Here is a 13,625-nt window from a genome sequence, read left to right as displayed (position 1 = left end):
ACACACACACACACACACACACACACACACACACACACACACACACACACATCAAAGTCTGTATTTACCATCTGATCTCTCCTATTTGTTACATGTGCTTTAAGGAGTGAAAATAAGCAAAATTTTAAATTCCTTCAGATTATCAGAAGCCTCTCATTGGACGCTCCTCACGCAATCCATTTTTCAGCCCCAGTAAAGGGGAATGGCTCCCAGAGCAGGTATCTCCGGAAAGAGGATGTGGTTTTTGCATAATCACTGTCAACATACATTTAGGGTGTGTGAGAGCGTGTGTCGGGGTGACACGGTTTCAGTCGCGAAGCGAGACCGCGGTGATAAACGGATGAATATGAGCTCTGCTCGCTGCTCAGATCACTGCCTAATATGTCCAACCCAGTTTGTCAATAATGGTTTTGCTGCGAGGGCCGTATTTCGGGCATACTCTTGAGATTGTGCGTGCCATGAAAACAGATATGTCGATGATGGAGTAATCTTCATGCGGTTGAGCCATTTTGTTTTTCATTAAATAATGGTTTGCAGGGAAATGAGAAGCTCATCGAAAATCAAAATGGCTACAATAGGAAACAATGAGCAGAAAGAGGCCTGTAAATGTCCCCGCAGGCACATATGTACACATGCAGCTAACACTAATCTAGATAAACAGCTTGAGAGGGCTTGTGTTAAGGGCTTTTTAAAAAGACAGAGTGTATTTTTCTATGAGGTCCATTTGCTGGGCCCACATTAATGGCCTTTCTTAAGAGACTCATCATGCTTAAGATGACTGGAATCGCACTGGCCTGATGAATAGCCTCTCTTCAGCCTGACAGAGAAGTCGCAAACAAAGCACTGTGCTTTCCACATCCAAAAAAGGTGGAACTGAAAGAGATAAACTACTCAACCAAAAATACGTCGAAATCCCTATCAACGAACAAGTTTGGCTATTTTGGTTAGGCTAGATGCTTACATTTTTCTGTAGAACTGCACATAGCTTTTCTTTTTCTAGCATCAAAATGCACTTCTCACAAAGCAAGGTCCACACACATATGATTTACTATAATTGCTGTGGAAAAACTTGCCTGATCTGCACAAAGACCAGACCTGAACCTCACTGAGCACCTTTTGGATGGATTTTCTGTGGCTGACCTCACTGATGCTTGTTAAAGGGAGCAAATCCCTGCAGCCATGTTTCTAACATAGAGTGGAAAACCATTCCAGAGCTGTTACTGAAGCAAAGGGAGGACAAAGTCTCTATTAACGCCAATGGTTTTGAAATCAAACGTGTAACAAGCACATATTGATGTAGTGTAGACAGGGCTGGGAAGTAACCGATTACATGTAATCTGGATTACGTAATCTGATTCCGAAAATCAAGTACTCGTAATTAGAGTATTTTACGTTTTATAATTATAGATTACAGTTACTTTTTCATGGATTACACGATTACATATTATTCACACAATGGCAGTAAATTATTCATAATTTATTGATTCTCCTTAATTCTTCTTTTTTATTTTTTAAATTTTCCTCTTGAAAAATTCTACTTTGTGTCATAGCATTTAGCTTTAACTATATTCACAAATATCGTGTAAATAACTTTGCAAACCATGCTTCTGAATTGGGGGGGTGCATGTATGAAACAAATGATTATGCAAGTCTGAGGAAGTTAATATTTCAATCCTTTAACAACACATTCGCATATTTACAATTTGATGTCGCTTAATGGTCATATTGACATGCAGGTAAACACATTTTTAATGCATTTTATGTTCTTGATATCAAAAAATGTAATATATTTTCTTTCTCTTTGCTTTTTTTATATCAATATGGTGCATTTAATGGTGATCTTAAAACAAGTTTAAGAATAAAATAAAATAAAATAAAATAAAATAAAATAAAATAAAATATTTTCTGCTACAGAAACACACAAAAAAATATTTTGGCACAAAAAGACCTTAGAAAAAAAAATAGCTGCTTGCACTAGAATGCGTATTCTGGGAAGTCGCTGCATTGAGTGGGAGGGGTGTTGCTTTCATCCTCAGGGGCAAGTAAAATGGAAACAGTGGAGGGTAATCTGGCTGTTGAGCATGGTAGATAATTTGCACTTGATCCCCTTGTAATTATATAGTTTAAATCTTTTTACCCTCGCTAATCCAGCGCCGCATGGAGACGTTTTCCAGGCGTCGTTGACGGGGCTGTTGGACAACCCTCGTCAACTTATGTCAAACGCTTCCTAGAGGATTTCGGGAGTGGGAGGAGAAGACTGGTGTTGATATAATTATTTTGACTGTGTTTATTTCATGCGCACACATACTTTGCATATCGCTCCCCACCATGAGGAAGAGATGGAGGTGGAGGAAGACTTGAAAGGAACAAGATGGAGGGGGAACTAAATGCATTTGATGGTAAAACCAAGTTTTGCAGTTAAATCTCGCAATTAATTGCAATTTCGTAAACACAATTTACGGCATCTTTTCAGAGTAATCAATGATTGGACTCAGTTTTGAGACATGCATTTTGTTTTTAGATATAAACAATGAAATAAGTAGATCATTATGTTGCAGTCAGACAAAAATGATCTCCCCTGATGACCCGTGTTTGATTGCTAAGCTGAAGCATGTGGGTGTTGCGTTCGTGTATGTGCTCTCGGTGGTATCCCTGCTGGCCAGCGGGACAGTGGACCATCTTGCAAGCCTGCCAAAGCTGACAGTCTGTGACAATCTGCTTGGCGTGTGGCTATTTGACTAATTACACTGGATTACAGCATATTAATGCAAGCTGTTTTCTCCAGGGTTAGTGACCTAGGCATGCTAGCTCCAGTACATGCTAAGCTCACAGGAAGAGAGATTTTTCTTTAGCCGAAAATGAAAATAGAAGTGGCTTCAAATACTTCGTTTGTCTTAGTTCATCAGTGAATGTGTATCTCAACTGGAAACCTAAGTCATGCAGCCTCTTCTGAACACCCATAAGGCCATACAGAGGAGAATACATAGATTATTATTTCTATCTGTTTCTTTTTTTCCATCCCTGACTTGAAAAGGGAAATGCTTGTAATGCGAGTATACAAAAGACAGCAAGTTCATAAAGTGATTTATTACTCATAAGAGTAAATGTTCCCCAAAACTGGATCATAAGCATTTCCTCATTGATTGAGCTTTTGTGCTGAAATGAGATCTTGATTAATGGTGGAGAGTCACATGGGAGAGGTTTAGTCTGTAGGATAAAATCTTTATTTTCTGGTCATTTCCGCTTGGGAAACTCTGGGACTGTTCCAAAACTAACCACTTGCTAGGCATGTGTGTAAAACATATCCCTAAATCAATGCTACTTGAATGTGGAGTATGTATTTTTATGCATAATTGGCTTAAAGTGGTTGGGATTTTTCAGTCAGCTTTTCTGCAAGTTACAAAGTTACTGTGTTTATGAAAGATTAATTGAATAATTAATTCAAAACAGATTAGTTTAGGAACGATACTGCCTTGTAAGTGAGTCACTGAATTATTCACTCAACAAATTTGTTCAAAACACTGATTCATTTATGAGAAAATCACTGAATCATTCAACTAACCGATTAATGCAAAAACAGTGATCCATTCAGCAGACACAGCATTACTGTGTTTTGCTTGAAGATATGCAACTGGAGCTATTTTCTTTGACTAAGCAAAAACTGACATTACCTTAATATGCAGTCGACTGTAAAAAGGTTACATTAATTACTCCTTAACATGAAAACTTTGCTTTGTTTGTTTAAGAAACCAGAGCAGCTTGATATAGCAACATTGGCTCAACCAATGGCCTGAGTTTGGGGGCGGGGCTATTGGTTACCCTGACCAATAGCAGAAGGGAGAATGCATTCAGGGAAATCTGCTTGAGAAGAATAATTATTTTTGCAAACTCCACATTTTCAAAACTAAAATGTAGTTCATTCTCACTAGCAATCAAAGTCTCAAAGTAATGTGTTCTCACGGGGCCAGCTATCTATTCATATGCAATCACCAAAGCAAGCACACACTGTGTCTGGACCTCTGCTATCAACAAAAACTGAAGCCGAGACTTTAACAAAGGCAAAAGGGGAGAAATGAGGCGTACAATGAGTGTGTTTAGAACACAACGACTCTCCCAATTGTGCTAAATCAATCCCAGACTTGCAACAAAGAGAGACCGAAGTTTTGCTATTTGTATCCTCTCCTCTGGCTCAAGCGCAGTGTAATAATAGTCTTAAAGTAGGCACTGTAGGAAGAGAATACTTGAGTGGCTTACACAGGCCGTCTTATGAAACATTTAGGCAGCGGTTTCCAAGGGTCCAAGGAGGATGAAGAAAAGGTAACGTGGCAGAATGGACTTCTAGCGTTCCGCCGGCCTTATTGTACAGAAGTCACATCAAATTAACTCTGAGGGCCATTTGCAGGGCCTTTTTCTCTCTGCCGAGCTTTTCAGAACAGATTAAGCTATGAAAACTTCAGAATTACTAAAGCACCTATTAAGCATTATGCACCGTCCTTTCTTCAGCTCTCTCTTTGAATGCGATTGAATGCACTGGGGCGTTCAATAGATTCTGAGAGGAGAAAGGCTGGAGTTATTGGGGAGGAAACATGATGACAGAAATATTTAAAAGATAAAAAATGACTGCCACAGAACTCACAACGTCGAACTTTCCAAATGTGTTCACAAAAAGCCTCTGTAGAGCTTAAAAATTGACATGAAATTTCTGGTTTGTGTGTTTATTTATTAATATATAATCGCATGACAGTTCATTATTTCCATCATCACTGGAGCTCAAACTATAAGCCGTCATCAACTTCTTGATTGTATCAAAGAGGTTTTAAGACAACATTTAAGTGTTTTAAACTCTTAAATTTATAGTAAAATGTATGTTTCTTGTCCACATCCAAACTCTGCAGGGGACACAGGGCTGGAGCAGTTCAAAGCAGCATGGAAAGAATGGTATGAATGGTAATTGTACTTAACAGGATTGGAGAGGGCCCTGACGGTGGCTCTTGAGACGCAGGTCGTGTGGCGTTAAATGGCTGTCACCCACTCAAAGATCCACGGCTTGAGAAGAGGACAAACAAAAGCCCCTACTATTCGCTCACATGCAATGTCAAGAACAGTGTCCCTGCAACTCCAGGCAACCTGAAATATGTTGTTCATTAAGTCCTAAGGTCTTGGGTATCTAAACTTCAGGACTTATGGAATGCAGACTAGGGTTTCAACTAAAAGTTATATAAATATGAAGCAAGGACATCTGCTATAGGGGAATATAATTGAGAGATGGGGTTGTTCTTTTGCCCGAGACTATGGGCTATAATGAGACCTCAAGGGGAATCTGTCTATTAAAACAGCAGGTATCTAACACCTGTCCGGAAATATTGCTTTGACTATAGCCATTTCATACATACACAGAAAACAACATAGCTATAGTGCTGCCTAGCTTTTGCGCTTTAATGCAAGCAGAATGAGAATTTGTGGGACAAGAGTATTATTAGTATTCAAGGTACACATTTACATTTTTAACAGTTCTTGCTTTCTCTGGGAATCGAAGCCATGACCTTAGCATTGCTAATGCCATGCTCTACTGTTTGAGTGACAGGAAATTGAATGATATTAAATAAAATTAAATAATAACAATAAAAAAAACAGCATTTGTTCATATCTTTTATATATTGTATATATACAAACACACAGACTACAAAAACCTCTAGCATGAAGACCCCTTAATATGACCCTTATAAAACCTCTAATTGGATTGCCAGTGCTTGGAAGCAATGATTCTGGGCTTCCTGCCTTTTCTCGTTTTGTATTCCCATCAGCCACAAAATACCAAAACAATTGGATTGGGATCAAATGGACTGAGAACTTTTTGTTGCCCTCAAACACAACAGATTTACTAAAATCGGACCGGGCAAAAGCCTCAGCCCTCCGTTCAAAGATGGACACATTTGCATTTCACAGGGTCCGAGTGACGAATCGAAACAAAGTTCCACACTGGCCATTGTTTGTCTAGTCTTAAAACAGCAACATGCGGTGCGCCATTCAAACCAGAACTGGCAGTTTGGTTCCAATACTCATGAATAATAGTTTAAGAGGATGTGATATTTCTGAAACAATAACCTTCAACTTTACTGGATCCATTATTTATGACTAGAGGAATGAACCAGCGCACTTCGGTCGCGTCTTGTGTGATCGAAGAGTATCCCCTCATCTATTCAAATGCCAAAATAAACCCTCCCCTAGCACCAACATCAATCACGCTAATTACGCCAAACACCATAATAACAATAATTACAATAATATCTCATTAAGACGGAGAGAGTGAATGACGGGGGAGAATTAATAGCAGGCAGGTGTACAACACGCTGCAATTACAGAGCCTGAAATTAGTTCATCGCCCAAAGGCAAACCGAGAAGAAAGAGAAAGACTCCTAGTCAGAGAAAGTGAGAGGGAGGGAGGGAGGGGAGGCGGAGAGAATGTGGTAGTGAAGTTTCTCTAGCCCCCCCAAATAAATTTAATAAAAAGAGAATTGCAAATAAGCAAATAAAAATGTCTTAAATGTGTAAATTAGGAGGAATAAAAAATGAAAAGGAGGTGGGGGGAGGAAAAGCAGCTTTTCCTGGCAGAGTTGTGGGCGCGGATGAAAGGGGAGCGGCCCACCGTGATCAAGGGATCCACGGAGCTCTGCGGCAGCCATCAAGCCTGCACCTCTGCCGGCGACTGGCAGCTTCTCCTTCTCCTGTCAATAATTCATTACACCAAGCTGGAGTCGTACAGGAAGCACCTCCCTGCCTTGACCTATCATATTACAGCTTCTGTAAACGGCTAATCCGCGTTCATCAGATGGTGTCAACACCTCTGATTGTTTTTGTGCTCGCTCAGTCCCGCCAACAGCTAAATTGAAACAATAATAAAATCATTTGAATTTCAGCACAGTGTAGTGCAGAAGTCAGAACATATATTGTATATTGGTGTGTATATATATATATATATATATATATACACACACACACATTGCTCAATAAATAAATAAATAAATTTCTGCAAAAACAAGTCAGCAAAGATTATGATTTCTGAAGGATCATGTGACACTGAATACTGGAGTAATGGCTGCTAAGAATTCAGCGTTACCGTCACAGGAATAAATGACATTTTAAAATATATTCAAATACAAAACACAGTATTACTGTTTTTAGTGTTTTTTTAATCAAATAAATGCAGCCTCTTGACTGTCTTATTGCTTTTAAAAAATAGTGGCAACAGCAATATGAATATGCATATACACAAATACAAAAAAATTACCTTATTATAGTGATGTCAAACGATTAATCGCATCCAAAATAAAAGTTTTTGTTCGCATAATATACTGTACGTGTGTGTTCTGTGTATATTTATAATGTATATATAAATACACACGCATACAGTATATATTTTGAAAAGGACATAAAGCAGAGGTAAGGATATCAATCATTTTAACCTTCACTGAGGCTACGTGTCAGCATCACAAAACAGCTCATGTGGTGTTAATGAGCGTGTAATATAAAACACCGGCCACTAGCTCCATATGTCGCAGCATTATGGAAAACAGTGTACTGCTTCTATTACCAGCCAGATTTGTAGAGCTATAGATATGCATAATAAATCAAAATAAATGTTGCAAAAATTGCAACAAACTTTGATTATTTTACCACTTTTACTCATCTAAGAATATATACATATATATTCTTAGATGAGTAAAAGTGGCATTATATATTGCAACAAATTCATATAACATGTACTGACATTAAAGTTGTGCAAATATGTTGTGACAAACTTTGATTACTTTGCCACTTTTACAATAATTTTGCAAATCTTAAACCACATCTCCATAAAAGAACATCCAAATCAGTCCCAGCCAGTCGGCACTCCATTTCACATTGACAATTAAGTGTCATTGTGGAGGGATTCTTTCTGCATAGAGAGACATTTGTCATCATTAGCCCAGCTCTGACAGTTGGCACCCAGCACCTCAGATCTCAAGGACCGGCAATTATGAAGCCTTCATCCCTTATTTGGGTTACATGGCCTAATTTCATCATGGGTTTCAACCACCAGCATTTCATTACCCAAGCCCCCAACCTGGGGAAAAAAAACGCAGTCTTTTTCTCTCATTTTCGTTCTCTTTGTTTTCACCCTCCAGAACCAGCTGTTGAGCGCACGTGCTTCTCAGAATAGGGCAGTATAATTAATTTGAAATGCATCAAGGCATTGTCCTCACCGGGGCTGTTAAGAGGATGTTCTGGTTGAGTATCATCGGGTCAGTGAGCGAATGATTACGGACTCAACCTCTAAACATGGGATGTCTCCAAGACATTAAGATTAATCACAGGGAGCTGAAGAGGTTGGTGTCTTGTGACGGCCGCTTGTTAAAGGTGTTTTACCGAGCTTGGGATTTGTGTATGCCACTTGAAAACAAACAGATGAAAATATACAGGTTCGTTTGCTGAATGCAAAATGGAAATGATGCTTCACGGGAAACTTTCAAAAGTTTTAAGAGTTTATAGAAATTTAAATGGAAAGTTCACCAAGAAATGGAAATTCTGACAATCATTTATTCAACCTCATGACGTTTCAAACTTATATGGCTTGCTTTCTTCTGCAGAACTAAAAAATATATTTTAAGAATTTTTTTTTTAACAATGAAAGTCAATGGGGTCCAAAACAACACAGGATTTAGAAACGACATAATTTTCATTTTTGGGATTCGTTTGCTGAATACAAAATGGAAATGATGCTTCATGGGAAACTTTCGAAAGTTTGAACAGTTTATAGAAATTTAAAGGGAAAGTTCAATGAAAATATTCAACCTCATGATGTTTCAAACGTATATGGCCTGCTTTCTTCTGCAGAACCAAAAAATATATATTTTAAGGATTTTTTTTTTTTTTTTAACAATGAAAGTCAACGGGGTCCAAAACAACACAGAACTTTCATTGTATGGAGGCGAAAAAAGCTCACAAATACATTTTTCTAAATATCTTCTTTTGTGGTCCACAGAAGAAAGTAAGTCATACAGGTTTAGAAACGACACAATTTTAATTTTTGGGATTAATTTGCTGAATACCAAATGGAAATGATGTTTCATGAGAAACTTTCGAAAGTTTGACAGTTTATAGAAATTTAAAAGTAAAGCTCACCAAGAAATGAAAATTCAGACAACATTTATTCAACCTCATGACATTTCAAACTTATTTTAACAATGAAAGTCAATGGGGTCCAAAACAACACAGGACTTTCATTGTATTGATGGGGAAATATGCACAATACATTTTTTTCCAAAATATATTTTTTTGTGTTCCACAGAAGAAAGCAAGTCATACAGGTTTAGAAACGACATGAGAGTAAGTAAATGACACAATTTGTCATTTTTATGCGAACTATCCCTTTAATTCGCCCCACATATGAAGAATAGCTGATTTTGTGTGAAGTGAACACGCCTCAAAAAATCTTCAAATGCGTAAAATTTCAGATTAAAGGACATTAAAATCAAAAGGTCCTTTTTTGAATAAACTAATGAAATCAATGCTAAATCTATGCAAATAAATGCACGTCATTAATCAGAGAAGCTGACAAGCAATGCATATTGCTGTAGGGGGGAGAAAGGGTGATGGCAAAGCTCAAAAAAGTGATTAATTTTCCAACGTTCCAGTCTCTCACTTGCACTTGATGGTTACTGTTTCACTTTAGCCTATCTAGTCCGCAATTCCCAAAAATTCTGCATTTTACGGGGTGGGATTTGTCCTCTTCTCCCAAACTCCCCCTGAGAGGAGCCTTCTAATACAGCATGGACAATAAAACAAATGGAGGGAGAGAATTCAAAGCGTGAGAGGTAGGGGGCTGACAGCCGATAGGCAAGAGAAAAAATTAACTGGGAGCCCTGCAGTGTGGCCATATTGCCTGGAGTAACCGAATTCGCTTCAGAAGAAAACTCAATGACAATTTTGATATCCATTTGCAGGAAGCTGAAAGGGATATGTCATAATAAGTGTCCATCTTGTATAATGCAATCCCCACCAGCGCCGAGCTCCACGCTAATATTGCTTGTCTTAAATGGCAGGGCCTTTAATATGATTTATATTTGACTTCTCCACTCTATTAAGTGCACTCGATAATATGTGCTTTGACCTAGCGACGCCTTTTGGCTCAGATCCATTTTTGCTATTCTTTTTTTTCGCTGTTGCAAAATGATGATGGGATCAGTGTAAAGAACTGTCTGTGAATGATGATGAAATAAAGCTGAGCTGACCTTTTGTCACTGAATAATAGGATTATTAATATCAGTGTGGAGAATGACTATTAACTTCAATTAGGACTCTCTAAAGCTCTTGATATATTCAAATCTGCGAATAACTCTCTTGGTACTATTAATATTGGCATACAATGTTCTAGCCACATAGAAGTGCTATCTAATGTTGTCCCATGATGTTTTTTTTTAATTAGTATGTTAGATTATTAATGAGGGATTCTAATTAAATACAGTGATGCAAAAACTGCAGCACTGTCTGCAATGTATTTCATAAATATTAAAACCTTCTTATACACACATAAAAACAAGAAAAGGAATCAAAGAAACAGAAAAAAATCACACTGTAAATGTCACTATATTTTAAAATAATAATAAACATAGAATAATAACATTTAAAAATTAATAAAACAATCAAAAAAATTATATGATTAAAAAATAAGAAAATATATATATATATATATGTTTTTAAAAAATACTGAAATTATTTTTCATTTATAATCTTTACATTATAACAAATTGCTCAATTAAAAATTGAAAGATGGTGACTAAAAACCTGCAGCAACTGTAAGATACTATTCTGTGACAGTTAAACGTGGTACACGTGTTTGACAAGGGCCTTTATCAGCACGCCTGACCATTTTGACAAGAGAATCGCTCTTCAGAATGAGATGGGAGGGAGAGAGAAAAATTAAGAGATCATTGGCAAGGAAACTCCAGAACAAAGAGGCCTTCAACAAGCTAAACGTTTCCTGGGTCATATGCTCGTCCAAAATGTGGCGGAAGCCGGAGTCATTGTATTGATTTACACAATCAGGCATCCTATTCGCTGGGTCAGAAATAGCAGCCATACTGTTGTCACATCCTCATGTATCATAGTGTGTTATGTCACCAAGACACACAGATCGCAATGTTGTGCAGATGCAGAGTGCGTGAGAGGAGAGGGGGTTCGAGGTCAAGGGGGATTTGAAGTGCCTCCAGGTCACACTTAACAGGGCACTTGAGTCACGTATACAGTATTGAATGGTTTTGTATTCAAATGATTTAAGATGCAGCATAAAAGTTTCCAATACTGAATAGCTCTCATTATTTTTTTTAAAAGTGTGTTTATAAAATCAAACACTTCCTGGACCTGATCCTAGACAATATAGTATTACAATATCATAAAATGCTGAAATGGAAATACTGATAAACACCGACTTGAGTTCCGTTCCATAAAGTGCATTCTTCATTTGCAATAGGCCAATTTCCAATGTTGAGTGTGAGAGTGTTAAAATATTAACAGGATCTAATCCGAGATGAAATTATGCCAGATACTACAACAGTGTACTGCTATTTACTGTAACACACTGGCAAACAATAGACAAGCAACTGATTCAGACATACAAAAGCTGAACACATCAGAGCATGAAGCAGTGAAGGGAGGGAGACCGTCTGATCTGATATGGTTGGGTACCTGCCATGTAATGTGTGTGTGTGCGTGCATGACAGAGAGAGAGAGAGAGAGAGAGAGAGAGAGAGAGAGAGAGAGAGAGAGAGAGAGGTGGTTGAGGTGGAAGCAGGGTTAAACAGATAGCACAAAAAAATCTGAATGTAACAAAGTGTCAGTATAAAAGTATTTTTCTCCTTTTCTTTTGTCAAATCACCCCCCCCAAAAAACTCCCAAGTTTATGTCACCTAATGCATGTACAGCAGTCCAGAATGAAATTAAACTATATCTGAAAAATTAGACATACAGTAATTGAATACATGCTTTAAAAATAATAATAAAATGTTTGCTTTAAATATAGTTACATACTTATCCCTGCCAAAGGCCCAAACAGCATTCACCTTGCTTTCATTACAGAGGTGAAGGCGAACTGATAAGTGTGATATTTGCCTGCAAACAGCAGAGCTCTATTAATTATTGTTGGCAAGAAGGAGCCAAGCAGACTACAGTGAGGGCTGGAGCCAACAGACTGTGAAGCCTTAGTACAGTGACCTATAACAATCTGCTCTATGAGCTTGAAACAGACATGCCTATAGAAATATCTACAACATGTGTATAAATATCACAGTCTATATTCATTAAAACATTTAAACTTGTCTCCGTATTTTTTTTTGAAGATCTTTTTTTTTTCGTAATGAGTGCGATAAGCGCCGCGTCGTGTAATGGGGAGGATCTGGAAAGGGCACGAAACATGTAAACACGAGGTGTTCTCGTTGTTTTGTTGTTTGATGTCATATATAATATCGCGGTATAAGCATATAGGCCTATAAGGTGTTTCTGCATTTCGCGCAATGATACACAAGATTTTTCCAGACATTGTGATTTGAGGAAGTTTATCTCAAATCGTTCAAATATTTCCTGACGTTTACAGTGGAATTTTTGAACGTTTAATCCGCCGAAACAAACAAAAAAAAAACTGGAATGAAAGGTTAAAATATGAAAATACAGGCACGTTATAAAAGCATGAGTTTTTGAAAGAACACTCCAAAAAGTTGTACGCTATTAAAACGAAATTTGATTTGGACACTGAACAAGAACAAAAAATCTATACTAGCAGTTAATTTAAAACAATAAAAGAAGTTAAGAGAGGATCATATTTTTCTTCCCATCGAACAAATAAAAAACTAGTTTAAATTAAAAACATTAAAGACGTTCGTGAAAACGAATTAAAAAGATCAAAAAGACGCTTCTCCTTTTGCATTTGCTACACCACTCTGGAATGTCTTATATTTTATGCAAAAATAAAACTTTAAGCAATATTCTTTTTTTAAATAATTAGAAATTAAAATAAATAATTAGACACAAAATGCGACAAATTTTCCATATGTTAGCAAAAACGCCTTAACGCACATTAGCTATTTAAAGGCCTTCAATCTTCATTTAACAATGAACTTCACAAAAACTTTTCCTAGACATTTTTTTATATGCTATGCAAAGCTAGTAAGACGACAACACGATAACCTACATGAACCTAAAGCTTCATTTGCCGTCTTATAAGAAAATAAATAACACGGGTTAATGTTTGAAATAGGCTATTTAAAATGAAAGAAAAGATTCCGGCGTTCGGTACTGAGACGTGTCATGTTTAGCCTACCATTATATCATTACCATATTTATAACGCAAAATAATTAAAACAAATCTCTATTAGTATAATATTCAAAGCGAATTTTAAATAACATACACCATTAAGAAATATAACGCAATGTAGCAGTATAATATCAAATGAAGGCATTTAAACATCGAAAATAACATAACGTGAAACAATACTTCAACACCAAAAGAAAAATCAAATTAACAGGTCAACGAAAAACATTATGCATGTCAAACTACAGAGAGAGAAAAAAAATACAAATTACATTTTCGTCAA

The 13,625-nt window shown here is 37.1% G+C and overlaps 1 protein-coding gene across 1 annotated transcript in view; it reads right to left on the bottom strand.

The window, feature by feature from the left end:
• LOC107704698 (neurobeachin-like) overlaps window positions 1-13,625 on the bottom strand; it is a 282,564-nt gene that overhangs the window by 63,774 nt on the left and 205,165 nt on the right. The window lies entirely within an intron of this gene.

The sequence above is a fragment of the Sinocyclocheilus anshuiensis genome, unplaced genomic scaffold (genome assembly GCF_001515605.1).
Source record: "Sinocyclocheilus anshuiensis isolate Anshui unplaced genomic scaffold, SAMN03320099.WGS_v1.1 scaffold758, whole genome shotgun sequence".
Lineage (NCBI taxonomy): Eukaryota > Metazoa > Chordata > Actinopteri > Cypriniformes > Cyprinidae > Sinocyclocheilus > Sinocyclocheilus anshuiensis.
Note: the sequence above shows the minus strand (reverse complement) of the source record. Positions and strands in the feature narration are given on the sequence as shown.